Source organism: Bombina bombina, chromosome 6 (assembly GCF_027579735.1).
Source record: "Bombina bombina isolate aBomBom1 chromosome 6, aBomBom1.pri, whole genome shotgun sequence".
NCBI classification, from domain to species: Eukaryota; Metazoa; Chordata; class Amphibia; order Anura; family Bombinatoridae; genus Bombina; species Bombina bombina.
Genome location: NC_069504.1, coordinates 599,115,626 through 599,143,577, shown reverse-complemented (window position 1 = coordinate 599,143,577; position 27,952 = coordinate 599,115,626). Strand labels below are relative to the sequence as shown.

At 39.3% G+C, this 27,952-nt stretch overlaps 1 protein-coding gene across 1 annotated transcript in view; it reads right to left on the bottom strand.

Annotated features, from left to right (window-relative positions):
• Nucleotides 1–27,952, bottom strand: part of PCSK6 (proprotein convertase subtilisin/kexin type 6) — a 742,641-nt gene that overhangs the window by 180,328 nt on the left and 534,361 nt on the right. The window lies entirely within an intron of this gene.

The window sequence follows — 27,952 nt, the reverse complement described above, 5'->3', positions numbered from 1 at the left end:
AAAAAAAAAAACTATTTAAAACAGGGGCACTTTCATTCATGAAAGTTTACATTGCACCAGATTTTACAAATACCTTCTCCTGAAACACCAGATTGCTGATTGCCCCGTCTGCTTCATTCTGCTGTACTATCACAGCAATGACGAAACCGGTTTCCTCCAATCACGGCGTGGCCTCACCAGATGAACGCTCCTGGGGGAAAGCCGTGATTGGAGAAAGCCGGTTTCGTCATTGCAGACTAAGTACAGAGGAGCTGCAGGCGTGGGATCGGTGATCCAGTGTTTCAGGAGAAGGTAAGTATTTGTAAAATCCGGTGCAATGTAAACTTTTATGAATGAAAGTTTTTTTTAAAAAAACAGGGCACTTTATCATGAAAGTTGACATTCACTTTAAAAGAGATACTAAACCCAATTTTTTTCTTTAATGATTCAGATAGAGCATGCAATTTTAAGCAACTTTCTAATTTACTCCTATTATAATTTTTTCTTTGTTCTCTTGCTATCTTTATTTTTTTTAAAAACCCAGAAATGTAAAGCTTAGGAGCCGGCCCATTTTTGTTTCAGAATCTGGGTTACATGTAGCCACCAATAAGCAAGCGCTATCCAGTGTACTGAACCTAAAAATATGTCGTCCAGGTATGTTAACACTGCAATAGCCCAAGTTCTGAGACCAAATGGTAGAGCAACAAACTTAAAATGCCTATCCAGAAAGGCAAAACTCCCAAATTGAAACATGAAGATAAGCATCCTTTAAATCTATTGTAGACAAACTGACCTTGCTGATGAAAAAGGCAGATTAGTCCGAATAGTTTCCATTTTGAAAGATGGAATCCTTACAAACATTTTTAGAGCTTTCAGATACAGAACTGGTCTGAAAGTACCTTCCTTCTTTGGAACAATGAAGAGATCAGAATAAAAAGAATTTATGCTTACCTGATAAATTTATTCCTTTTTGGACACTATGAGTCCACGGATTTCATCCTTACTTGTGGGATTTCACCTCCTGGTCAGCAGAGCTGCTATATATTGCTCCTTCCTTCCTTCCTTCCTTCCCTCCCACTCCAGTCATTTGACTGAAGTTAGGAAGAGAAAGGAAAAGCCAAGGTGCAGAGGTGTCTGAAGTTTAAAAAAAATAACCACCTGTCTCAGAGAACAGGGCGGGCCGTGGACTCATCGTGTCAATAAAATAAATTTATCATCAGGTAAGCATAAATTTTCTTTTCTTTTTAAAGACACGAGTCCACGGATTTCATCCTTACGTGTGGGATACAATACCAAAGCTAGAGTACACGGATGATAAAGGAGAGACAAGACAGGGAACCTAAACGGAAGGCACCACTGCTTGAAGAACCTTTCTCCCAAAAGCAGCCTCAACCGAGGCAAAAGTATCAAATTTGTAAAATTTAGAAAAAGTGTGAAGAGAAGACCAAGTTGCAGCCTTGCAAATCTGTTCTACAGAAGCTTCATTTTTGAATACCCATGAGGAAGCAACAGCCCTAGTGGAATGAGCCGTAACTCTTTCAGGAGGCTGCTGTCCAGCAGTCTCATATGCAAAATGGATGATACTCTTCAACCAAAAAGAAAGAGAGGTAGCCATAGCTTTCTGACCCTTACGTTTCCCAGAGAAAACGATAAACAAAGAAGACTATTGAAAAAAGTCCTTAGTCGCTTGTAAATAAAATTTCAAAGCACGGACCATGTCCAAATTGTGCAAGAGACGTTCATTTGGAGAAGGATTAGGACACAAGGAAGGAACAACAATTTCCTGATTAATGTTCCTGTTTGAAACCTTAGGAAGGAACCCTAGATTAGTACGTAAAACTACCTTATCCGAATGAAAAATAAGGTAAGGTGAATTGAATTGTAATGCTGAAAGCTTAGACACTCTTCGAGCTGAAGAAATGGCAACAAGAAATAAAACTTTCCAAGATAATAACTTAATATCTAAGGAATGCATAGGCTCAAACGGAGCCCCTTGAAGAACTTTGAGAACTAAATTCAGACTCCACGGAGGAGCAATTCGTTTAAACAAAGGCTTGGTTCTAACCAAAGCCTGACAAAAGGAATAAACATCTGGTACATCCGCCAGATGTTTATGTAACAAAATAGATAAGGCAGAGATCTGACCCTTTAGGGAACTTGCCGATAAACCCTTCTCCAATCCTTCTTGGAGAAAGGACAAAATTCTGGGAATCCTAACTCTACTCCATGAGTAGCCCTTAGATTCACACCAATAAAGATATTTACGCCATATCTTATGGTAAATCTTTCTAGTTACAGGTTTACGTGCCTGAATTAAGGTCTCTATGACCGAATCAGAAAAACCCCGATTGGATAGGATTAAACATTCAATCTCCAAGCAGTCAGCTTCAGAGAAGCTAGATTTGGATGAAGGAAGGGACCCTGAATGAGAAGATCCTTCCTTAATGGCAGTCTCCAAGGTGGCAGGGATGACATGTCCACCAGATCGGCATACCAAATCCTGCGAGGCCATGCCGGAGCAATGAGGATCACTGACTCCCTCTCCTGTTTGAGCAATGACTCGAGGAAGAAGCGCAAACGGAGGGAATAGGTATGCAAGATTGAAGGACCAAGGAACCGCCAGAGCATCTATCAGTTCTTCCAGGGGATCCCTGGACCTCGACCCGTATCTCGGAAGCTTGGCATTCTAACGAGATGCCATGAGATCCAATTTCGTCCGACCCCATTTGAGAATCATGTTGGAGAACACTTCCCACTCTCCCGGATGAAACGTCTGCTTGCTCAGAAAGTCCGCCTCCCAGTTGTCCACCCCTGGGATATGAATCGCTGACAGATGACAAGAATGGGCCTCTGCCCCCCGAATTATGTTGTCTACCTCGGTCATCCCTAAGGAACTCCTTGTTCCTCCTTGATGATTGATGTAGGCCACTGGCGTTATGTTGTCCATCTGGAATCTGATGAACTGGGCCGAAGCCAACTGAGGCCAGGCCAGAAGAGCACTGAAGATCGCTCTCAGTTCCAGGATGTTTATAGGAAGAACAGAATCCACCGGAGTACACACTCCCTGAGCTTTTAGAAGCCCCCAGACAGCCCCCCACCCTAGAAGGCTGGCATCTGTTGTCACAATCACCCATGATGGTCTGCGAAAGCATGTTCCCTGGGACAGATGATCCACAGACAACCACCATTGAAGTGAATCCCTTGTCTCCTGCTCCAGGGTTATTCGAGGAGACAAGTCTGCATAACCTCCATTCCACAGCCTGAGCATGTTTAACTGCAGAGGCCTGAGGTGAAACCGAGCAAACGGAATGATGTCCATTGTCGCCACCATCAGTCCGATTAATTCCATGCACTGGGCCACTGATGGCCGAGGATTGGACTGAAGGGCTCAACAGGTATCTAGAATCTTTGATTTCCTGACCTCTGTCAGAAAAATCTTCATGGAAAAGTCAATCTTGCTTTCGGGATTAAAGAACTCTTTTCCAGATTTACTTTCCACCCGTGAGTCCTCAGGAAAGACAGTACGATGTCGGTATGGGACCCTGCTTGTTGACAAGATGGCGCCTGAATCAGAATATCATCCAGATAAGGCGCCACCGCAATGCCCTGTAATCTTAGAACCGCCAGCAAAGACCCCAGAACCTTTGTGAAAATTCTGGGTGCCAAGGCCAGCCCTAAAGGAAGGGCCACAAACTGAAATTGCTGGTCCAGAAAAGCAAACCTCAGAAACTTGTGATGATCTCTGTGGATAGGAACATGAAGGTATACATCCTTTAAATCCACTGTTGTCATAAATTGACCCTCCTGGATCAATGGAAGAATGGTCCGAATAGTTTCCATCTTGAATGATGGAACTCTGAGAAACTTGTTTAGACTCTTGAGATCTAATATAGGTCTGAAGATTCCCTCTTTTTAGGTAACTACAAACAGATTTGAATAAAACCCCTGCCCCTGTGCTGGAACAGGAACAATTACTTCCAGGGAGGAGAGGTCTCTTACACAATGTAAGAATGCCTCTTTTTTTTTAATCTGGTTTGCAGATAATCTTGAAAGAAGAAACCTTCCTCTGGGAGGAAAACTCTTGAACTCCAGTTCGTATCCCTGTGACACTATCTCTATAGCCCAGGGATCCTGAATATCTCGCAACCAAGAATGAATGAAGAAAGTCTGCCCCCCACCAGATCCGGTCCCAGATCGGGGGCATGCCCTTCATGCTGTTTTAGAGTCAACAGCAGGCTTCTTGGACTGTTTACCCTTGTTCCAAGGCTGGTTGGGTTTCCAAGTAGGCTTAGATTGTGAATAATTTAATTCTTGTTTATAGGAGGAAGAGAAAGAATTTCCCTTGAAATTACGAAAGGAACGAAAATGACTGTCATCCTTTTAGTCTATTTCTCATATCCTGAGGAAGGGTATGACCCTTACCTCCCGTGATGTCAGAAATAATTTCCTTCAGGCCAGGTCCAAACCAGGTCTTTCCCTTGTAAGGAATTGCCAGAAGCTTAGACTTGGATGACACATCCGCAGACCAAGGTTTTAACCATAAAGCTCTGAGGGCAAGAATAGAAAACCCTGAACTTTTAGCTGCTAATTTAGTAATTTGCAGAGAAGCATCTGTAATAAAGGCATTAGCCAACTTCAGAGCTTTAATCCTTTCTTGGATCGCCTCTAATGAGGTCTCAGTTTTGAGAGACTCAAACAAAGCATTTTAACAAGACTCACACCAGCACAGCCATTCTACAGTCATATCATCAGACTACAGAGATTTGGAAAAAAAAAACATTTTAACAAGACTCACACCTCACACCAGCACAGCCATTCTACAGGCATATCATCAGACTACAGAGATTTGCACGCACTAGCCCTCCAGTCCCTTCCCACCACCAACCCACCCTAGTGTTCACTTTAATGTATACACACACCTTCTAACAGTAATGATGTGCAGCTGTCACTAATAATCCAGAATAGAGAAACCAATTCAGACTCACAGCCTCTGTACTGACATTTTACCACATTCTTTTACACTTTTCAAAACCTCTTTTGCTCAGTCACCAAACACTTTTTTCCCTATGTCATCACTCACTCTCAATTCACTCTGCCTTATATCAGACTTATTTCCATTCTCCCTCACCTTCTGTGTTCATTCCTTCTCCTTTAGATTGTAAGCTTGAGAGCCTCTCTACCTGTAGGCCACTTTGTATTTAAAGTGAACTATTACTGATTGTGCTCAAGGGCAGGGCATTCCTCTCCTTTTGTATAACTCATTATTGCACCTACAACTGTAATGTACCCCATATTGTACTTGTTTGTGTATTTAATGCATCCCTGTAATGTTTTTATTCTTTGTATAGCGCTGCGTAACCTGCTGGCGCTTTATAAATAAATAATAATAATAAAACCAATAAGCTGCTGCACTAGTGACCGTAGCAATGCACGCAGCCGGCTGCAATAGCAGACCCTGGTGAACATAAATCTTTAAGTAGTCCATTTTTTTTGTCCATGGGATCCTTAAAAGCACAACTATCCTCAATGGGAATAGTAGTTCGCTTGGCTATAGTGGAAATGGCTCCTTCCACCTTAGGTACCGTCGGCCAAGTTTCCCTGACAGCATCCGCTATAGGAAACATCTTCTTGAAGATAGGAGAAAACATAATTTATGTAAAAACTTACCTGATAAATTAACACTAACGCTGAAAGCTCAGAAACTCATCGAGCGGAAGAAATAGCAACCAAATACAGAACTTTCCAAGATAACAATTTAATATCTATGGAATGCATAGGTTTAAACGAAACCCCTTGAAGAACACGAAGAACTAAATTCAAACTCCAGGGAGGAGTAATAGGTCTAAATACAGGCTTAATTCTGACAAAAAGACTGAACATCTGGCACATCTGCCAAACGTTTGTGAAACAAAATTGACAAAGCAGAAATTTGTCCCTTTAAGGAACTTGATAAGCCTTTCTCCAGTCCTTCTTGGAGAAAAGACAGAATCCTAGGAATCCTAACTTTACTCCATGAGTAATCCTTGGATTCACACCAATAAAGATATTTATGCCATATCTTATGATAGATTTTTCTAGTGACAGGCCTGTATCAAAGTACTAATGACCGAATCAGAGAATCCTCGCTTTGATAAAATCAAGTGTTCAATCACCACGCAGTCAGCTGCAGAGAAATTAGATTTGGATGTTGTTAAGGACCTTGAATGAGAAGGTCCTGTCTCAAAGGAAGTTTCCACGGTGGCAGAGAGGACATGTCCACTAGATCCGCATACCAAGTCCTGCGTGGCCACGCAGGCGCTATCAGGATTACTGAAGCTCTCTCCTGTTTGATACTAGCAATCACACGTGGAAGGAGAGGAAAAGGTGGAAACACATAAGCTAGGCTGAACGACCAAGGCATCTATCAGTTTGGCCTGAGGATCCTTCGACCTGGATCCGTATCTTGGAAGCTTGGCATTCTGTCGAGATGCCATCAGATCCAATTCCGGTCTGCCCCATCGGAGAATCAGTGAGGCAAACACCTCTGGGTGGAGTTCCCACTCCCCCGGATGAAAGGTCTGTCGACTTAAAAAATCCGCTTCCCAGTTCTCTACTCCTGGGATGTAGTTTGCTGACAGATAACAAGAGTGGGCCTCCGCCCATTGAATTATCTTGGATACTTCTATCATCGCTAAGGAACTCCTTGTTCCCCCTGATTGATATATGCCACAGTCGTGATGATGTCCGACTGGAATCTGATGAATTTGGCCGAAGCCAACTGAGGCCACGCCTGAAGCGCATTGAATATTGCTCTCAGTTCCAGAATATTGATTGAAAGTACAGACTCCACCTGAGTCCAAACACCCTGAGCCTTCAGGGAATTCCAGACTGCACCCCAGCCCAGTAGGCTGGCGTCCGTTGTCACTATTACCCACAAGGGTCTGCGGAAACAAGTCCCCTGGGACAGATGATCCGGCGACAACCACCAAAGAAGAGTCTCTCTGGTTTCTTGATCTAGATTTATCTGAGGAGATAAATTCGCATAATCCCCATTCCACTGTCCAAGCATGCACAGCTGCAGTGGTCTGAGATGAAAGTGAGCAAACGGAATGATGTCCATTACCGCTACCATTAATCCAATTACCTCCATACACAGCCACTGATGGCCGAGGAATGGACTAAAGTGCTCGGCAAGTATTTAGAATCTTTGATTTTCTGACCTCCGTCAGAAATATTTTCAAGGCTACCGAGTCTATCAGAGTTCTCAAGAAAGGAACCCTTGTCTGTGGAACTAGTGAACTCTTCTCTATGTTCACCTTCCAACCGTGAGTTCTCAGGAAAGACAACACTGTGTCCATGTGAGATTTTGTCAGTTGATACGTTGATGCCTGGATAAGAATATCATCCATATAAGGCGCCACTGCTATGCCTTGCAGTCTGAGAACCACCAAAAGAGACCCTAGAACCTTCGTGAAGATTCTGGGTGCTGTGGCCAACCCGAAGGGAAGAGTGACGAACTGATAATTTTTGTCCAGGAAGGCAAACCTTAGAAACTGATGATGATCCTTGTGGATAGGAATATGAAGTTAAGCATCCTTCAAATCCACGGTAGTCATATATTGACCCTCTTTGATCATTGGTAAGATTGATTGTATAGTCTCCATTTTGAACGATGGGACTCTGGGAAACTTGTTTAGACACTTGAGGTCTAAAATGGGTCTGAAAGTTCCCTCTTTTTTGGGAACTACGAATAGGTTTGAGTAAAACCCCTGTCCCTGTTCCGGTCTTGGAATGGGACAAATTACTCCCATAGTAAAAAGGTATTTTACACAGCGTAAGAACGCCTCTCTTTATCTGGTCTGCAGATAATATTGAAAGATGAAATCTCCCTCTTGGGAGAAAATCCTTGAATTCCAATTGATAACCGTGGGTCACTATTTCCAGGGCCCAGGGGTGCTGAACATCTCTTGCCCAAGCCTGGGCAAAGAAAGAAAGTCTGCCCCCTACTAGATCCGGTCCCGGATCGGGGGCCGCACCTTCATGCTGTCTTTGTAGCAGCAGCGGGCTTCTTGGATTGTTTACCTTTATTCCAGTTCTGGTTGGGGCTCCAGACTGACTTAGATTAGGTAAAATTCCCTTCCTGCTTTGTGGAGGAAGAGGAAGCAGAGGGTCCTCCTTTAAAATTCCGAAAGGAACGAAAATTATTCTGTATACCCCTCATCTTAGACTTATCCTGAGGTAGAGCATGGCCTTTACCTCCTGCAATATCAGAAATGATTTCCTTCAATTCAGGCCCGAAAAGGGTCTTACCTTTAAAGGGAATAGCTAAAAGCTTAGTTTTTTAAAGACACATCAGCAGACCAGGATTTGAGCCATAAAGCTCTACGCGCTAGAATAGCAAATCCTGCATTTTTCGCCGCTAATTTAGCAATTTGAAAAGCGGCAACAGTAATAAAAGAATTAGCTAGCTTGAGAGCCTTAATTCTATCCAAAATGTCATCTAACGGGGTCTCAACCTTAAGAGACTCTTCCAGAGCCTCAAACCAAAAAGCTGCTGCAGTAGTTTCTGGAACAATGCAAGCCGTAGTTTGGAAAAGAAAACCCAAATTAATAAATAATTTCTTTACAAGACCCTCTAATTTTTTTATCCATAGGGTCTTTGAAAGCACAACTGTCCTCAATGGGTTTAGTTGTATGCTTAGCCAGGGTAGATATCGCTCCCTCTACCTTAGGGACCATTTGCCACGAGTCCCGAATGGTGTCTGATATGGGAAACATTTTCTTAAAATTAGGAGGGGGAGAAAACGGTATACCTGGTTTATCCCATTCCTTTTTTATAATTTCTGAAACTCTTTTAGGAACCGGAAAAACATCAGTGTAAGTAGGTACCTCTAAATATTTGTCCATCTTACACAATTTCTCTGGAGGTATTACAATATGGTCACAATCATCCAGAGTCGCTAAAACCTCCCTAAGTAACAGGCGGAGGTGTTCAAGCTTAAATTTAAAGGACATAACGTCCGAATTGGTCTGAGGTAACATTCCCCGAGTCTGAAAGCTCTCCCTCAGACAGCAATTCCCTGACCCCCAACTCAGAACACTGTGAGGGTACATCGGAAATAGCCAATAAAGCATCAGAGGATTCAGTATTTACATTAATACCTGACCTACTGCGTTTACCCTGTAACACTGGTAATTTAGATAATACCTCTGTAAGGGTAGTTGACATAACTGCAGCCATCTCCTGCAGAGTAAAGGAATTAGACGCATTAGAGGTACTTGGCGTCGCTTGTGTGGGCGTTAAAGGTTGTGACACTTGGGGTGAATTGGATGGCATATCCTGATTCTCTTCAGACTGAGAATCATCCTTAGGCACACTTTCTTAACCTAAAATATGGTCTTTACAACGTAAGGCCCTTTCAGTACAAGAGGTACACAATGTAAGGGGGGGTTCCACAATAGCTCCTAACACATAGAGCAATGAGATTCCTCAATGTCAGACATTTTGAACAGACTAGTAATAACCACAGAAGTCATTTAAACACTTTATTTATTACTTTAAATAAATTTTTGAAAAGCTTGTACTGCGCCTTTAAGATATAAAAAGCGTACAATTTTTCCAAAACTGCTTTAAGAAAGTTAATTTGCCTTAAAAATGAAATTAAACTTATTGATTGCTCCAAAAATTATTGCACCCCAGTAGTAAGGGGAGAAATAAAACTCTAAAGTTAACTTAGATAAAAAAATATGTCAGTTTTCAAAAAAATACCTCCTGCACCTCGCCACAGCTCTGCTGTGGCGCCTACCTGCCCCCAGGGTACTTCGAAATGACTTGCCAACACTCCGGACCAGAGAATCACTGTCCAGGAGCAACCAGAGTTACTGCTTGCTGTTTCTCAGTCAGAAGGAAGTGCGCATCTGAGCGTGCGAAAACAAGCCCCGCCCCTTATGGCCGATGCCAGAGTAGGCCGAAAAACAACCACATGGTGAAGCGGTTTTGCAAACAAAACTAAGTGGAACAACAAACACCCCAAACATATCCCAGCAAGTCATACTGGTTAACTTATGAAATAAAAAACTCCATCAACCATTGTTTGCCTCTCCCAGAGTGTCATATAATGCTCAATATATTGTCAGAAAAATAAAAACAAGGGACTCCAGTAACAACCCTCTGTATAATAGGTCTACTGCTTACCCCATTCCCTTATAGGGAAATTAATGCCAGCCAGTTCTGATCTATCAAGCCTCCTCAGAAAAAAAGGGATGCACATACCTTAATGCTGCTTGTAGCATGAAACCGTTCTCCACACTGAAGATTTCTCTTGCACTACCTTCAGCACTCTGTGGGAACCAACGTGGATCTTAGTTACAGCTGCTAAGATCATCACCCTCAGGGCAGAAATCTTCTTCCATATCCCCCTGAGGAAAATAGCACACACCGGTACCATTTAAAATAAAAAACTTCTTGATTGAAGAAACTAAAACTAACACCTCACTTTACCTCTTCCTAGTATAACACAGGCACAGAGAATGACTGGAGGTGGAAGGGAAGGGAGGAGCTATATATACAGCTCTGCTGTGGTGCTCTTTGCCACTTCCTGTTAGCAGAAGGATAATATCCCACAAGGATGAAATCCGTGGACTCGTATCTTGTAGAAGAAAAGAGAATCTCAGAAAATTGAAAGCAATCTAGATGAATCGGAATATGAGGATATGCATCCTGTAAGTCTAATGTGGGCATATAATGCCCTTGCTGAACAAAAAGCAGAATAGACCTTATAGTTCACCATTTTGAAAGTTGGTACTCTTAGATATCGATTCAAAATTTTTAGATCCAGAACTGGTCTGAATAAAATTACTTTCTTTGGGACAATGAAAAGATATAAATAAAACCCCAGACCCTGTTCCTGAAACGGAACTGGCATGATTACCCCAGATAACTCCAGGTCTGAAACACACTTCAGGAAAGCATGAGCCTTTAAGGAGTGTGCTGGAATGCATGAGAGAAAAAAAAAAATCTTCTCACAGGCGGTCTTACTCTGAATCCTATTCTGTACCCCTGAGAGACAATATTCTAAATCCAATGATTTTGGACCGAATTGATCCAAACATCTTAGAAAAAATCTTAATCTGCCCCCTACCAGCTGAGCTGGAATATAAACCGCACCTTCATGCGGAGTTAGGGGCTGGCTTTGATCTCTTAAATGGCTTGGATTTATTCCAATTTGAAGAAAGCTTCCAATTGGAAACAGATTCCTTGGGGAAGAATTAGGTTTCTGTTCCTTATTTAAAACGGATAGAAGCTATAAATTTACCCTCAGATCTTATCTTGAGGCAAAAAAAACCCCTTCCCCCCAGTGACAGTTGAAAATATTGAATCCAACTGAACCAAATAATTTATTACCTTGGAAGGAAAGAAATAGCAATCTGGACTTAGAAGTCATATCAGCATTCCAAGATTTAAGCCACAAAGCTCTTTTAGCTAAAATAGCTAAAGCCAGAGATTTAACAACAATTTTGATAACAAAAAAGGCATTACAAATGAAATTATTAGCATGTTGAATTAAATTAACAATGCTAGACAAATCATGATTCAATACTTGTTGCGCTAAAGTTTCCAACCAAATAGTTGAAGCAGCTGCAACATCAACCTAATAAATTGCAGGCCTAAGAAGAAGACCTGAAAATAAATAAGCTTCCCTTAGATAAGATTCAAGTTTCCTATCTAAAGGATATTAACAAGAAATACTATCTTCCGTAGGAATAGTAGTACGTTTAGCAGAGTAAAGATAGCCCCATCAATTTTGGGGATCTTTTCCCAAAACTCCAATCTAATTGCTGGCAAAGGATACAATTATTTAAACCTTAAAGAAGGAATAAAAGAAGTACCAGGCCTATTCCATTTCTTAGAAATCATATCAGAAATAGCATCAGGAACTAAAAAAAACCTCTGAAATAACCACAGGAGGTTTATAAATAAAATTTAAACTTTTACTAGCGTTAAAATCAAGAAGACTAGTCTCCTCAATATCCAATATAATTAACACTTCTTCAACAAAGACCGAATGTACTCTATTTTAAATAAGTAGATTTGTTAGTGTCAATAGCTGAGGAAGGATCTTCTGAATCAGATAGATCCTCATCAGAAGAGGATAATTCAGAATGTTGTCGGTCATTTGAAATTTCATCAACTTTATGAGAAGTTTAAAAAGACCTTTACATTAAATAGAAGGTGGGATGGCAGACAAAGCCTTCTAAATAGAATCAGCAAAAAATTCTTATAAATTCACTGGTATACATTAGATGTTAAAAGAACAGCAACAGACACTGATGGACACATTCTCTGCCTGTAAAAGTTTATCATGACAATTACAAACCACAGCTGGAGATATAATCTCCATAAGATTACAACAAATGTACTTAGCTTTGGTAGAACTGTTATCAGTCAGCAGGATTCCAACAGTGTTTTCTGAGACAGGAACGGATTGAGACATCTTGCAAAATGTAAGAGAAAAAACAACATATAAAGCAAAATTATCAATTTTCTTATATGGCAGTTTCAGGAATGGGAAAAAATGCAACAACATAGGCCTGTTGATAGAGAAAAAAAAGGCAAGAGGCACATGGAAATGGGGTTTAAATTATGAAAATATTTGGCGCCAAGAATGACGCACAAACAAACAGAATTTTTTTTGCCGCTAACAACATCCAGAAATGACACACTCGCGTCATTGAAGACGCAACCTTGTGAAAGGACTCTGTGTCGACAAAGACACCGGAAATTATGAATTTGCGTCATCAAACGTAACTTTGCACCAAAAAAACTTTCGCCAAAAATGACGCACTATATTTTGGCATTTTGCGCCCTCGCGAGCCTAATTCTGCCCGTGAATTTAAAATGACAGTCAATTGCAAAAAGACTATACCCCAGGTAAGAAATACATTTTCCTAAAAAAATGCATTTCCCAGATATGAAATTGACAGTCTGCAAAAGGAAATATACTGAAACCTGAATCATGGCAAATATAAGTACAAAACATATATTTAGAACTTTATATAAATACATAAAGTGCCAAACCATAGTGTAGAGTGTTAAGTAAATGAAAACATACTTACCAAAAACACCCATCCACATATAGCAGATAGCCAAACCAGTACTGAAACGGTTATCAGTAGAGGTAATGGAATATGAGAGTATATCGTCGATCTGAAAAGGGAGGTAGGAGATGGATCTCTACGACCGATAACAGAGAACCTATGAAATAGATCCCCGTGAGGAAAACCATTGCATTCAATAGGTGATACTCCCTTCACACCCCTCTGACATTCACTGTACTCAGAGGAATCTGGCTTCAAAATGCTGAGAAGCCCATATCAACGTAGAAATCTTAGCACAAACTTACTTCACCACCTCCATAGGAGGCAAAGTTTGTAAAACTGCATTGTGGGTGTGGTGAGGGGTGTATTTATAGGCATTTTGAGGTTTGGGAAACTCCTGGTAGGATTGTATATCCCATACGTCACTAGCTCATGGACTCTTGCCAATTACATGAAAGAAACAATAGTTTGTGTACAGTGTACTATTGTTTTTTGAAAGTCTTACGAGTGCGGATCTATTACTTGGAAATATATATATATATATATATATATATATATATATATATATATATATATATATATATATACATACACATACACACACACACACGCATACAACTGGTCCCTAGGTAACCTGAATAAAACCGATTTTAAATTTCAAGACTAGTCTCCACTTTAGTAAAGTAGTGGGAGCTGCCTTGTCAACCAGTTGTCAGTCTGTCCCTAGAGATCAGTTGTTGGGGGGGTTCAGAAACAATGAAAATGCTTGAATTAAAAGTCTATTTATATATAAATATCACAGGACACGAGGGGAGAAAATGATTTAAGGGTACATGATTATAAGAGACAAGCCCCTTTAGATAAATACTTCCACGTTAAGTATCCCCCATTTGGATTAATACTTCCAAGTATTCATGTAAAGGGGGGGGGGTCAAAGTGTAAATGTATTAAAAATATATATTATACTTGTTACTTGGGTTTGTATTTGGGAATATTCTTTATTTTAAATATATATACCAGATCCGGACGCATTTTATTTTGTGGCTGATGGCTGTCACATGATACAAGAGGAGTAGAAATAGACATAACTGAAATCTGTCACAAAAATCTACTACTGTAACTACTCATAAAGTTCAAACTATGTGCTATTGTATTGTCTTATTCATTTGTTAATTATGCAAATCTGTATTTAGTGGTGGCATTTTAAGATTTTTATATATTTCTCTCAAAAATCAACTTTCATGGTTTAGACAGAACATGCAATTTTAAGCAACTTTCTAATTTACTCATGTTATCAATTTTTCTTTGTTCTCTTGCTATATTTGAAAAAGCAGGAATTTAAGCTTAGGAGCAGGCCCATTTTTTTGTTCACCACCTGGGTAGCGCTTGATGATTGGTGGATACATTTAGACACCAACAATCAGCAAGCGCTACCCAGGTCCTGAACAAAAACTGAGCCAGCTCTTAAGCTTACATTCCTCTTTTTTTCAATTAAAGATAGCAAGGGAAAGAAGAAAAATTGATAAATGGAGTAAATTAGAAAGTTGCTTAAAATTGAATGCTCTATCTAAATCATGAAAGAAAAAAAACTTCCTTGTAAGGGAATTGCAAAGTCAGTAGCTGCCTGATATACTGTGGAAATATAAACTCATATGACCCCCTGCTTGGAGCATCTAAAGCTTTTGTATCTATACCCCCAATTCAGATCCCTAAGCTGGTGAGAGATCTGCCTTTGGGAAGTTGGTGGTATGTGAGTGTGTGTGACAACTTATAAGCTTCAAGCAGGGGGATCATCTCTGTTTCCAATATTGTATCAGGTGCTATGGGCTAGATTTATCAACGCTGAGGCGTCCAGCGGCGCGTATACATGCTCCTGTACGCCTCAGCTCGCCTGTGGCGAGGCGAAATTACCCGCAGGTAATTAACATTGCACACTAGCGCAATTTTGCGCTCGCGTGCAATCCCACCCCCTGCCCGCGCACAGCCAATCAGGCACGGGCAGGAGCTGTCAATTTAATTTCGCCACAATAGAGGTGGCGAAGATGTTAGGGAAGCAGCGGTCTGGTGACCGCTGCTTGATAAATCGCGGCGAGCAAGTTCTTGTGAGAACTTACTGCCGCAGGGGCTTGATAAATCTAGCCCTTAGCATTTCCATTACAATTATTACAGTTTATATTGAACCACAGCACAGTGTGCATTCATTTATCCTAAGGCTTTCAGGCTTTGCCACAGAAGGATATTTGTTCCAGAGGTCTTACTGGAGTATTACTGACTGCATCCCATTACATATGTATCTGTTAATACCTGCAAAATGTGACACATGTCTCTGTGTGTCCATAGATAGTAATGCTGATGCTGAATATATATCTAAGATTAGCCACTGTTAGTAATGTGCCCTTAGTGGTCAGCTAGTCCTTTCGTTCCTCACTCTCTTGATCACAATACTGACACCAGTCATGTTTGTCTACTCTGGCCTATTTAACTCCTCCCTCCAGGACAATATCAATATTTTCTAAAGAAATATAAGGGACATGAAAACGTTTTTTCCTTTCATTAGGACATTCAGATATAACATAAAATTTTAAATATATTTTCAAATTACTTATATGATCAAACTTGTTTCATTATTTTGTGTCCTTGAAGAAAAAGCAATGTTCTACTTTGATTAGCTGAACATATTGGGTGAGCTAATGACAAGAGGCATTTATGTGTATCTGACAATTTTAGCTAAATCCCAGTAGTTCATTGTTGCTCCTGAACATACCTCTGTATGCTTTTCAACAAATGATAGCAAGTGAATTAGATAATAGAAGTAAATTCTAATGGTGTTTATAACAGTATGTTCTATCTGAATAATTAAAGTTTAATTTGGACTTTATTCTCATTTTAAAATGGATTTCTCTAAACCTACCCTGGTGTCAGTTGAAATGGTGCCAGTTTTATCTTCTAGACGTATACTTATAGGAAGGATCATGTATCTCTAATTTAAAGGAAATATTGTAGTGTATGTAGGCATATCGTAGTGTATATAGGTATACTGTAGTGCATATAGATATGGGAGACATTTATCTAACACACAGAATATAGTGAACTATCCAGTTGAATACTAAACATCTGACAACCTTGTACATGTATATAAGCTAGGAAGAAAGAGTATTACCTATTCCACCTTGGCTAGCTATTTATTGCCTTTTACACAGCTGAAGAGGGTGATCTGTGTTATATATAATTGCCATGCAACATGCATACCATATTACCATGTTTGCTTTACAATTAAGAACAATTCTGTGTCTAGCAGTTGTGTGCTGAAGTAGTTGAATCACAGCCCATCACTGCATCCAATATTTCCATGCCATCAATGTTAACATCAAAAATAACTGCGTGGAAGTTGTGTGATGACATTGTTCAGATTAATCACAGCCTCACATGATAATATATAAATATGCATGTAGCATAACTGTTAGGCGTTTGATTCTTGGCTGCCTATATTTCTTTTGTGTCTATATAAGTAAAGGGAATGTGTACTGTACAATTATTTTCTAACTTTGCAATATACTTTAGTTTTTTTACTTAACCACCTTTTGCTGTAACTAAGCTCTGAAAATTGTGGCTTTTCTAATTCTCCAACTTAAAAAAAAAAAAAAAAAAGCGTGCAGGCTACTCAAGGCTAACCATGCTACCTATATTTTCCTTATTGGCTTTAAAAACTGCAAACAATATGACTGTGGCTTGCCTTGTTGTCTGCAGACTAAACACAGGATTCACTCCTCCAAGTCAAATGGTGGGTGGGGATTGGCTATTGAAAAACAAATGCAGGAAACACTTGTTTTTAAACATAGACTCTTAATAGATTATAAATAGACGACAAAGTCTTCTATTACAAGGTGTTCACTGTACTGCAGAGGCTACACCTGTATTGTGGAAAAGCAGACAGCTTAAGTAATTGTTTTGCATTTGTTTATGCTCACTTGATGCTGCATGATGCACCTACTGTACTGCTTTAGTAATGGCTTGTTTCTTGTAGACTTTCCTCTCTGCTCCTTCATTGCTAATGCATGGAATTTATAAAAGATTACTGTAGCAGCTGCATATCCGGCTTTCTTCTATAAAAAGCATTCATTTTCATATTCTGAAGTCTGTTTTTGATCCAGATTCTGCAATGTCTTCTTACAAGCATAAAAGTGGTGCTAAGAAAATAAAAAGGAAGAACAGAGAAAACTTGAAACTTCTTCAAGCAAAACTGACACTTTTTTTCAAAAGAAAACTGAACCATTGCATGCTGAAGCTGTCCAAATTCCAGAAGAGGATGTAGCTTCTGCTTCTGGAGTAACGGTTCAAATTCCAGAAGAGGATGTAGCTTCTGCTTCTGGAGTAACGGTTCAAATTCCAGAAGAGGATGTGGCTTCTGCTTCTGGAGTAACGGTTCAAATTCCAGAAGAGGATGTGGCTTCTGCTTCTGGAGTAAAGGTTCAAATTCCAGAAGAGGATGTAGCTTCTGCTTCTGGAGTAACGGTTCAAATTCCAGAAGAGGATGTGGCTTCTGCTTCGGGAGTAACGGTTCAAATTCCAGAAGTGGATGTGGCTTCTGCAGTAAAAGGTTCAAAGCCCAGAAGTGTCCTCAAACATTGAAGCTTTAGAAACAGAAGAAGATATGGAACCACCTCAAATACAAAATGCCACAGGAGAGGGCACTATCACAAGCAAAATCACCATCCACAGAGGACTTTTTTCTTCATTTCCACAAACTGAATAATGCTGGTGTCTAATCTGAAATGTTCTTGGAATTTTATCTAAACTAGCCAAAGCACAACATCCCTTTTAATAGCCATGTAGTTTACTACAGGAAAAGTATACAAGGAGAGGATATAAGCAGAAAATGGGTAACCTTCAATGAAAAAAATAAGTCTGTGCACTGTTCCATCTGTTTGATGTTTTCCTCTGAAAAGTACTGTAGTGGATAAAGGGTTGCAGGGTATGGAGGCATATTACATCAAGGCTCATAGAACATGAAAACTCTCAATGCCACAAGCTTGCCAGTGAGGCATACATGATCAATACGCAAGGAAAATCAATCATACACAAACTACAGATTGAACAACTTTCAATTCGACATAACCAAATACTCAAACGCCGTGTTTTAAACTGCATTATATTGGAGTTCAAGCTTTACCTTATAGGAGCAGCCATAGTGAGTCTGCAGCTGATGTCTGATGATGATCATTTAGACAATCGGGGCAATTTTTTGGAAGCAATGAAACTTCTTGCAGGATATAACCAAATTCTGAATGAGCACTTGAAAAAGGTCAAAGATATAGCAAAAAAAACGTAATAGGTCACAAAAAGAAAGAGGAAAATTTGTCACATTCCTTAGTAAAACAAGATTAATTAAGATATTCACCATTATTGGAGACATGATTAAAAAAAGAAATAGTGAAAGAAATTAACAATGCTGGCATGTTTTCAATCCAAATGGATTCCACACAAGATGTGTCTGCTCATGATCAGTGTGCCATTGTTGTGCGATATACTGTGGAAGACAAAGTTAGAGAGAGGCGGATATGCCTAGTGGTTGTTTAGGATTCGAGCAGTAGTAGCTTGCATGACTTGCTACGTGAATCATTGTCTAACGTTGGGCATAGCCTTGAATAGTGTGTTGGAGATTCATTTGATGGAGCTGCTATCATGAGTGGGATCTATACTAAACTGCAAGCTCAGATGAAGGAGGTTCGTCCTAGTCATATTCACACATGGTGTTATGCTCATGTTCTCAACCTGGTCATAGGAGATGTAAGAGCTGTGTGTGTTCCAGCTATAAGTCTGTTTGGACTTCTCAGTAGCCTATCCACATTTTTTGGGGAGATCTATAAAAGAATGAAAATATGGGATAACCAAATTAAATTAAAGACAGGAACTGCAAAACGTAAAAGACTTGAGAAAATTGGTAATACCAGATGGTCAAGTAGAGCCAGAGCACTTTGTAAGCTTTTTGGAAGCTATGAAGACCAATCAAACGAATTGTATTCAGACCTGATACTTATCCTTCAGGAAGTAATTCATCAGATTTCCGATACTCAGTTCGAGATGAAGCACTGAAGTTGAATCAAAATCTCTGCAAATTTGAAACCATCCTTACCGCTTTTACTTTTCTTCGAATATTTTCAATTACTACACCTGTTTCAAATTATTTTCAATCACCAAACACCTTGATCTTATGCATGCATGGTGAATGGTTGAGGATGCTTCAACTCGCTTGCAAAAAATTTCAAGAGGCTTTTCAGATGTTTTCAATTCAACATTCACATTTGTTGACCAGATAAATGAAAAACTTGCTTGCGAGAACATTTTAATCCAAAAAACATTTTCAGAACTTAGACAAGATGTGCCGAACTCCCTAATTTGAAGAAAAAATTTGAAGCGCCATGCTATAATGTTATCCTTGATATGGTTTTGGATAGCATGAAGACCAGGTTTGCTACTTATGGCAAACTTTACAAACAGATTGCATGCTTTGACCCAACTCGATTTGAGGAAATACTGGCTACCCCTGATAAAATACAACTCGACTTGATTTCTGCTGCAGTTCCTGAAATAGACTGCCCTGCTCTTCACAAAGAATTAAAATCATTTACATCTAGCTACAAAAACATCAGAAGAGGACTGTTAGATGACAGTGATGAAGTCAGTGGAAACACTGATGCCGATAGCAATCAAAAAATATATTGTACTGAGAGTAAAGTCTGACAAAGAGAAAATCATAGATCGCTTCGGAAAAACATCTGCTGAGCTTTGCTCTTTGCTTATCTTTTAAATTGCAGACAGGTTGTGTTTTTTGTTTTTGGGGTTCAACCGTAAAATAACATCGGAAAAGTTTTACATATTAATGTTTACATTTCAGCAATTTTAGCTTAAGTTAAAAATACACTTACGTAAATACCCCCTTGTCAGGGTTCCAGGAATCAGACTGAGAGGAGAAGTGCAAAAATAATCCCACCTTTATTAATAGCAAAAAATAATAAAAAGTCCACAAGTCAAATAAGCCAGGAGTCAAAACCAGAGCTGGTAGTCAGACGAGCTGAGTCAGGAGCCAAAGCGAATATTCAGACGAGCCGGATTCAGGAACAAGGAAAACAGCAGAGTTAGGAACAAGCCAGGGATCAGGAACCAGGAAGGACGTCAGGCAGCCAGGTAATACACAGGAACTTTCACAAACAGGTCTGAGACAACGCAAAGCATACTCAACAGAGGCCCTTTAAATAATAAGTGATGACATCACAATTCTGAGACTGCATCCTGTCTCACATGGATGATGCACACCAGTCTGTCCATAAAAGGAAGTGCAGGAAATGAGCAGCATCCCCCACAATGCACCATAGTCAGGAAGAGAGGTGAGTAAAATGGCTGCCAGCAGCACATGGCAAACACAACAGGGAGAAAACCCTGACACCCCTGTTCTATTTATTTATACATTTGAACTTGGATTTGTTTTTATAAGTTCTAATTCTGTTTGACTAGAAGTGTTGTTAATTTGTTTATGACTTGCATTGAACTTTGTTTATAATTGTGTGCATGATTCACATCGCACTTTGTTTACGATTCTGTGTATGATTCACATTACACTTTATAATTCTGTGTATGATTTAAAAAATTTTTTTGGCACAATGCAGCACTTGTTCATATTTTGTTATGAAAATATTTAAGGTAACAAAATGTCTCTATTGCAATTAAAAACATGGTAGGGGAGGGGCATATGAGGTGGGAGGGACATTATGGTGGGGGAGGGGCATATGAAGTGGGAGGAGCACACTAGGTGGGAGGGGCATTCGGGTGGGGGAGGGGCCCTGCCACACTTTTGCCCGGGTGCCCTGGTTGGTCTCAGTCCACCCCAGAGTACGTTGGGTTTGCTTGTCAGTAACGTCACAGTAAGAGGGAGCTACAACGTATCAGTCCTGACTCTTTCAATACATTGTTTGCAGAGAGTTTCAATCCGGAGCCATCCTGCTTCTAAGGACTAGTTACTTTGTATGGAATGGTATATTTATACTTTACCCCTGAGTGACTATACACTGACATACATATTTTAATAGTTGTATGCTTGATTTTATTAAATTCTTTTATTCTACCAAGTGTTCCTATATCGTTGCATAGCTGACTTGGTCGCTTATACCGAGATTGCAATTCATCTAGAGCTGTGTATCAGCTCCCTAAAGTGCGAGTATACACCTGTAACAAGAATTTTGAGCCATGTGTTTACGATATCACACTATTGTGTTTTTCTGTTATAAGCACTTTTATATAGATATACATCGGATTTCCAGCTCTCTCTATTGCTGATCCTGACAGCGTTGTGAATAAGGACCACCGTATATATGAGCTTATATTAGCCCTTGAAAGTGTGAATACATGTCCTTTTTTACTATATCATCTGATTCATTGAGGTATTACACTATATCAGATATTTCTTTAAGAATCCAGAGGGAATCGAAAAGTGAACTTTTCTGATTCATGTGACACACCATTTGGATTTCATTGGAAATAAAGACATTTTCATTTATATCCTTTGTTTTGTATTGCATTTATTTTGTAAATATCGAATGCAAAACTGAGCAGCTTCCTCCTAGTGATCAGGAAGGGAATTCCCCACACACAATGACTTGTGGATTCTCCTAATCTGATAAAAGAAATTTTGTTTTCATGAAAAAATGTTAAAGCTTTTTAAAAGGACAATGACATTAAATGAAAATGCATTTTGTGATCTTGGGGAGGACAGCTTTCACAGGTTGCTGGTGTAAAGGGAAATGCTGCATAGGACAAAAGCACACATCTTTTTCACTGTAACCATTTTAAAATGCACGCCTAGATAAAAAAGTACTTAAATAAATATGTAAACTATAGCTGTATCACTGCTCACCTGTATAAAAGATTCTGGAAATAGTGCAAATATAAAAGAGCAAAATTGAAATGATCTTATGTCTTAGCATATTATTGAATTGTTGCTTGCATATAAATGTTAATTTTATAACGTAACCTGTGCAAAAAGGGATTAAAACACATAAAGTCAGTTCCAGATCAGCAATGCACTACTGGGACATAACTAAACACATCTGGTGAGCAAATGACAAGAGGGACATGTGTAGTCACCAGCTAGTTCCCAGTAGGAAATTCACAATTCTATCTAGGTATGATTTCCAACAAAGGGTACCAAGAGATCAAACTAAATGTCATAACAGAAGCACATTTATAAGTAACTTATGTTTGCATGGCCTATCTGAACCATGAAAGTTTAATTTTTACTTTCATGTCTTTTCCAAGGCTTTTGTTTGTAGCAGTTGTCTCATTTTTAATAGTTGACTCTACAAGGGATTAAACTACACAGTAGAAATACCACTTGCGATCCACAAAGCAAGCTTGGGATCCCAAGCGGAAACTGCTGCTGATCCAAACAGTGGTGCTAGTTACACAGCCGAGTCCTGCGACAAGCCCTGGTATTTGAATCAGCTGCAGTTTCCGTTGGAGACCAGCAGTGCTCTGTAGCTCCCAAGCAGTACTTCTATTGTGTGTTTTCCCCATTTGTATGTTAAATATACCCAATATAGAGAAGTTCAATTTTAGACCTGTACCCATCAATGTCATTAAGAAACACCTTAATAATCTAAAAATGAAAAACCAGTCCGGACCTGATCAAATCCCAGCAATGCTGTTGAAGCTCAGTGCGCCGGCAATTGCTAAGCCTGTCACAACCCTAATTAACGAATTCTTGGTGTCTGGATACATACCCAAACTCTGGAAAACTACAAGAGTAGTGCCTATTCATAGAAGTGAGGAGTTAACCTTGGTTTCTAACTATCGCCCTATATCATTGCTCCCAGTATTGTCAAAAATCTTAGAAAAATGCGTCCTTACGCAATTATGCGAGTATTACCAACTTTCTAACTATCTGACCCCTGATAAATCAGGTTTTCGACCGAATGACTCCACTACAACTGCCCACCTAAAAGTTTGCAACAACATCCAAACTGGCATGGAACAAGAAGACCTAACTGGAGCTATTTTCCTTGATTTTGCAAAGGCTTTTGACACAGTGGACCACGACATACTACTGCTCAAACTAAAAAACTCTGGTATTGCTGATCGTCCGTTAACCTGGTTTAGATCATATGTATCGGATCAATCACAATATGTCTCTATTTCTAACAGTGACTCCCTCCCTCTCCCAGTCACATGTGGTGTTCCCCAAGGTTCCATTCTCTTCCCCCTACTATTCACATGATTTATAAATGATCTGCCTAATGTCTGCAAATCCTCAACTGTACACATGTACGCAGACGACACGGTAATCTATGCAAACAAATCTGATCTGCTGCAGCTTGAGGCAGTGCTCCAAGACCAGTTCACAGAGGTAGAAAAGTGGATCTCAAAAAACAAACTCTTCCTAAACACTGACAAAACTGTCACAATGATCTTTGGAACTGGGCCAAAATTACACAAATTACAAAATTCCCATCCAAGCATCAAAACAAAATCCAATTGCACGCTTACCGCAGTCCACTCTTTCAAATACTTAGGTATGTTGTTAGGCTAATCTATCTTTTGGCCTCCACATAGAAAAACTTGCATCTAAACTTTATCAAAAATGAGGTGCCCTGTACAGAAACAAATCTTGCCCAGCCCTACAGTAAAGGAAAAGATTGCACAGCAAATGCTGATGCCTATCATAAATTATGGGGACGCAGTATACGCACCTGCACCGCAAACTCACCTTAATACACTGTATAACTCGTTCTGCCGCTTTGTGCTACAATGTAACTACAGGACCCACCATTGTGTCATGCTAATAGAACTAAACTGGCTGACGCTGGAATCCAGACGCACCCTCCATCTTTCCTGCCTTGTGTTTAAGAGCCTTTCTGTGAAGCTCCCACCCTACCTGAACAGAATGCTCTCCCCGGCTATTCCCACCTCCTATAACCTCCGATCCAGTACCAGCACATTATTTAGCTTGCCTCAATACAAAAAGAAAGCAGCTCGATCCTCCCTTTCCTACAGAGCGCCACAGTTATGGAATTACCTCCCGCACACTTTCAAACCTTCCCCAAGCCTAATATCCTTTAAGAGATCCCTCTCTACATATCTCAAAACAGAATGCACCTGTCATGGTTGATTAAATATTTCCTACCTGTTCTATGTAAAATGTTTGCATCTATTGTGTATTATTGTTTTTTAATTTTATTGTACCCTATTGTATCAATGCAATGTTTTGTGGACCCAGGACATACTTGAAAACGAGAGAAATCTCAATGTATCCTTCCTGGTAAAATTTTATAAATAAAATAAAATATGTACATATTCATTTTCAGCAAATATTAACAAGAAAACAAAGTTGAAAATAGAAACAAATTTAAAATTCCTTAAAATTAAATGCTCTGAATCATGCAGGTTTAATTTTGACTTTGCTTTTCCTTTACGTTATACCATACAAGTACTTATTTTAGAAGGCAAATATAGATTAGTGCGATACAGACTAGTTAGTGTATAAAATATCATATACCAATACTATGACTCATAAAAGATCAGATAACCAACAGTTTTGTGGAACTTTTAATAAACTTCCCAGAATATGATATAAATTAGTGCTGTTTTAGCTAATTGACTGCAGTGCTAGTGACATGATGCTCCGCGTCCCTGCAATCACACACAGCTTTATTAAAATGCTTTGTGTCAACATGATTTGGGAGGGACTGTTTTTAGATTTGGAAATGAACCAGCACTTAAAAAAACATAAAAAAAATTAAAAGCCACACTATTGCAAATAGCAGTAGAAAAACAAAACGCAAACCTTACATAACCCAGAGTCAGAGGAGACTAGAAACGCTGCCCAGAAGAGTGCAAAAATATATTAACGTATTCCTTGCCACAGAAAAATAAATTACCCAGGAAGTCAGTTTTAATATTGAACTATAACGTAAGTGATTTAACAAGAGGTTTATTTGCACAGTAGGTGAAACCTAAGAAAAATATTTTTAAAACTACACTCCAGGATTATTTGTTCTTAAAAAGGTCATTTTAAGTTAACTGGTCCAGAATTAATCAGACTGTCTAGAATTTCAACTATCTGAACATTAAAAACAAATACTGGATATATAGTTGATTGGGATCTAAGGTGGGCATTTGGCTGATAGGAGCTTTAAGGTCTAAATATGGCCCCACCTACACCTTTCCCGAAATTACAGCTGGTCATCCAGTATTTTTGTGGAGGACAATTTGCAATCTTATACTGAGGCTGCCAGTTGACAACCATTTTTTTAATTTTTTTTTTTTACATTAAGTTTCTCATTACCTTTGCTACCTTAAAATAGACTTGTGCTTTCTTTTTTTTATATTATCCATCAGGGCCGCCACCATAAATTTTGGGGCCCCTGACTTGACCATTGAACACCCCCCCTCCTTTGACATGTGCAATTTTTTGACCAAGTGACTAAAATATATATATATATATATATATATATATATATATATATATATATATATATACACACACATACATATACACACACACTTTATTCTTAAGTGTCTATTTAAACTTGGAAATGTTGTAAAGGTAGTAACATACACAAACACTGAAACACACACACAATCACACATAAGGATTCACATATAGCCACTCTAGCACACACACAAAGAAACACACTCAGACACAGACACCCAAACAGACACTCAGCACTTGTTTACATTGACCTGCCGACAAGTAATGAGGTAAACTACAGTTTTGTAAAAAAAAGGAGATTTAGAAAACAAAATATGGAGTTTTGATTATCTTTTTGTAAAGGAAGATGACAACTAAATGCTGTTATCAGAAAACACACAAAGACATACACACACAGTGAGACAACCACATAAAACACAGAAAGACAAACATACACACACCCTCAATGAGACATCCACAGAAAACACACAAAGACATACACACCCTCACAGACACCCACAGAAAACACACACCCTCACAGAGACATCCACAGAAAACACAGACATACATACACACACACACACACCCTCACAGAGACATCCACAGAAAACACAGACATACACACCCACCCTAACAGAGGTATCCAGAGAAAATACACAAAGACAAACATACACCTACCCTCACAGAGACACCCATATAAAAAGCTCAAAGACATACGCACACACCTCACAGACATCCACAGAAAATGCACAAAAACATACACGCCCACCATCACAGAGAGAACCACAGAAAAAAAAAAATACATACACATTCATAGAGACCCAAAACAAAGCACAAAGACAAACTCAGACACCCACAGAAACACTCACAGAAGTAAACATTTATGCACCTTGCATCCCCTAAATCAACAGTGTGTGACATGCATGATAAAAAAACTGCAGACATTAAGAGATCACTTTTTAAAGAATTATATTTGTAAATGTGCAAAAAATAATAATTATGTGAATTCAAAATTGTACATTAATGATCTGGGTAGATGGCTAGATGAAGAAAAGTACTTTTAAAATGTTGACATATGTTTGTTTTTTTCCTCATTTTCCCCAACCAAGAGCACCACTTCAAATATAGGTTATATCTATATATAGATCTGGTTAAATGCAGGATATAGGCTTGTTGGTATGTATTTCAAAATTAAGTCAGCTGTAGTGTAAACTGAACAGTTTTAAGTTAACCTTTCTCATTTCAAACACTGAGCAATCTTAGTCTTAGAATATAACATTTTATGTAGATGTAAACATCTTAGATAAAATGCCTCCTTGCATCTGGAAAGCCCTTGCATAAAGGGGCAGTAAACTGGAATGTTTATATATATATATATATATATATATATATATATATATATATATATATATATACACACAGTAAAATCAGCACTCACCAGCATCACCATCATCACTGTGCACGGCCATGTAAATTTATCCAAAGAAAAAGCAGCTTGTGAAAAAGGATTCAGTGTATATCCCAGTGGCTTCACAGCAGCATAAAGAGCCAGCACCAGAGTGTAAATCAATCACAATTTATTAGAAAAGGTACATAACGTTTCGGCCCAAACAGGGAGGCCTTGGTCACATGAAGACAAGTAGGAAACATTTCTGCATGGTTTTAAATACAGAATTTCTACAGCATTGTCAAATAATCTTTAATACACTTCTGCTAAAAAAAAATGTGTTTTTATGGACCCCTGGCCCCACCATACAACTACTACACTGAAGTTACAATCCAAAATTGCACAAAGAAATAAAAAACATTTTCTAAGTAAGTCCTACCTCCTCAGCAAATAAAAGTGATCTGCCGTCTGACTCAGGCACACACTGTACAAAGTGCCAAGTCTGTCTCACACTGTGCATAGCGGTTTAGTGCACACTCATAAATCCTCTCAAATGCTAATACTTTACTCCTTGTAATAACATTTCCCATGCTCAATTAGCTCTGCTGTAGTACCCACTGGTGGCTGCCAAAATTATAAAAAAAAAAAATATTTTAGTTCTTGCCTCATGGGGCCCCCCTGACCCATGGGGCCCCTGACAGGAGTCACCCCCTGATGGCGGCCCTGTTATCCATATAGATGTGAAGGCACAATAAACAAAATGTATGCTTACTTGATAAATGTATTTATTTCTTGACACAGTGAGTCCACGGATCATCATAATTAGTGTTGGGAATATCACTCCTGACCAGCAGGAGGCGGCAAAGAGAACCACAGCAAAGCTGTTAAATACCACTCCTACCCACAAACCCCAGTCATTCGACCAAAGGGAAATGAGAAAGGAAGTAATATAAGGTGCAGCGGTGCCTGAGGTTTATAGAAAAATAAACTGTCTGAAAATACAGGGCGGGCCGTGGACTCACTGTGTCAAGAAATACATTTATCAGGTA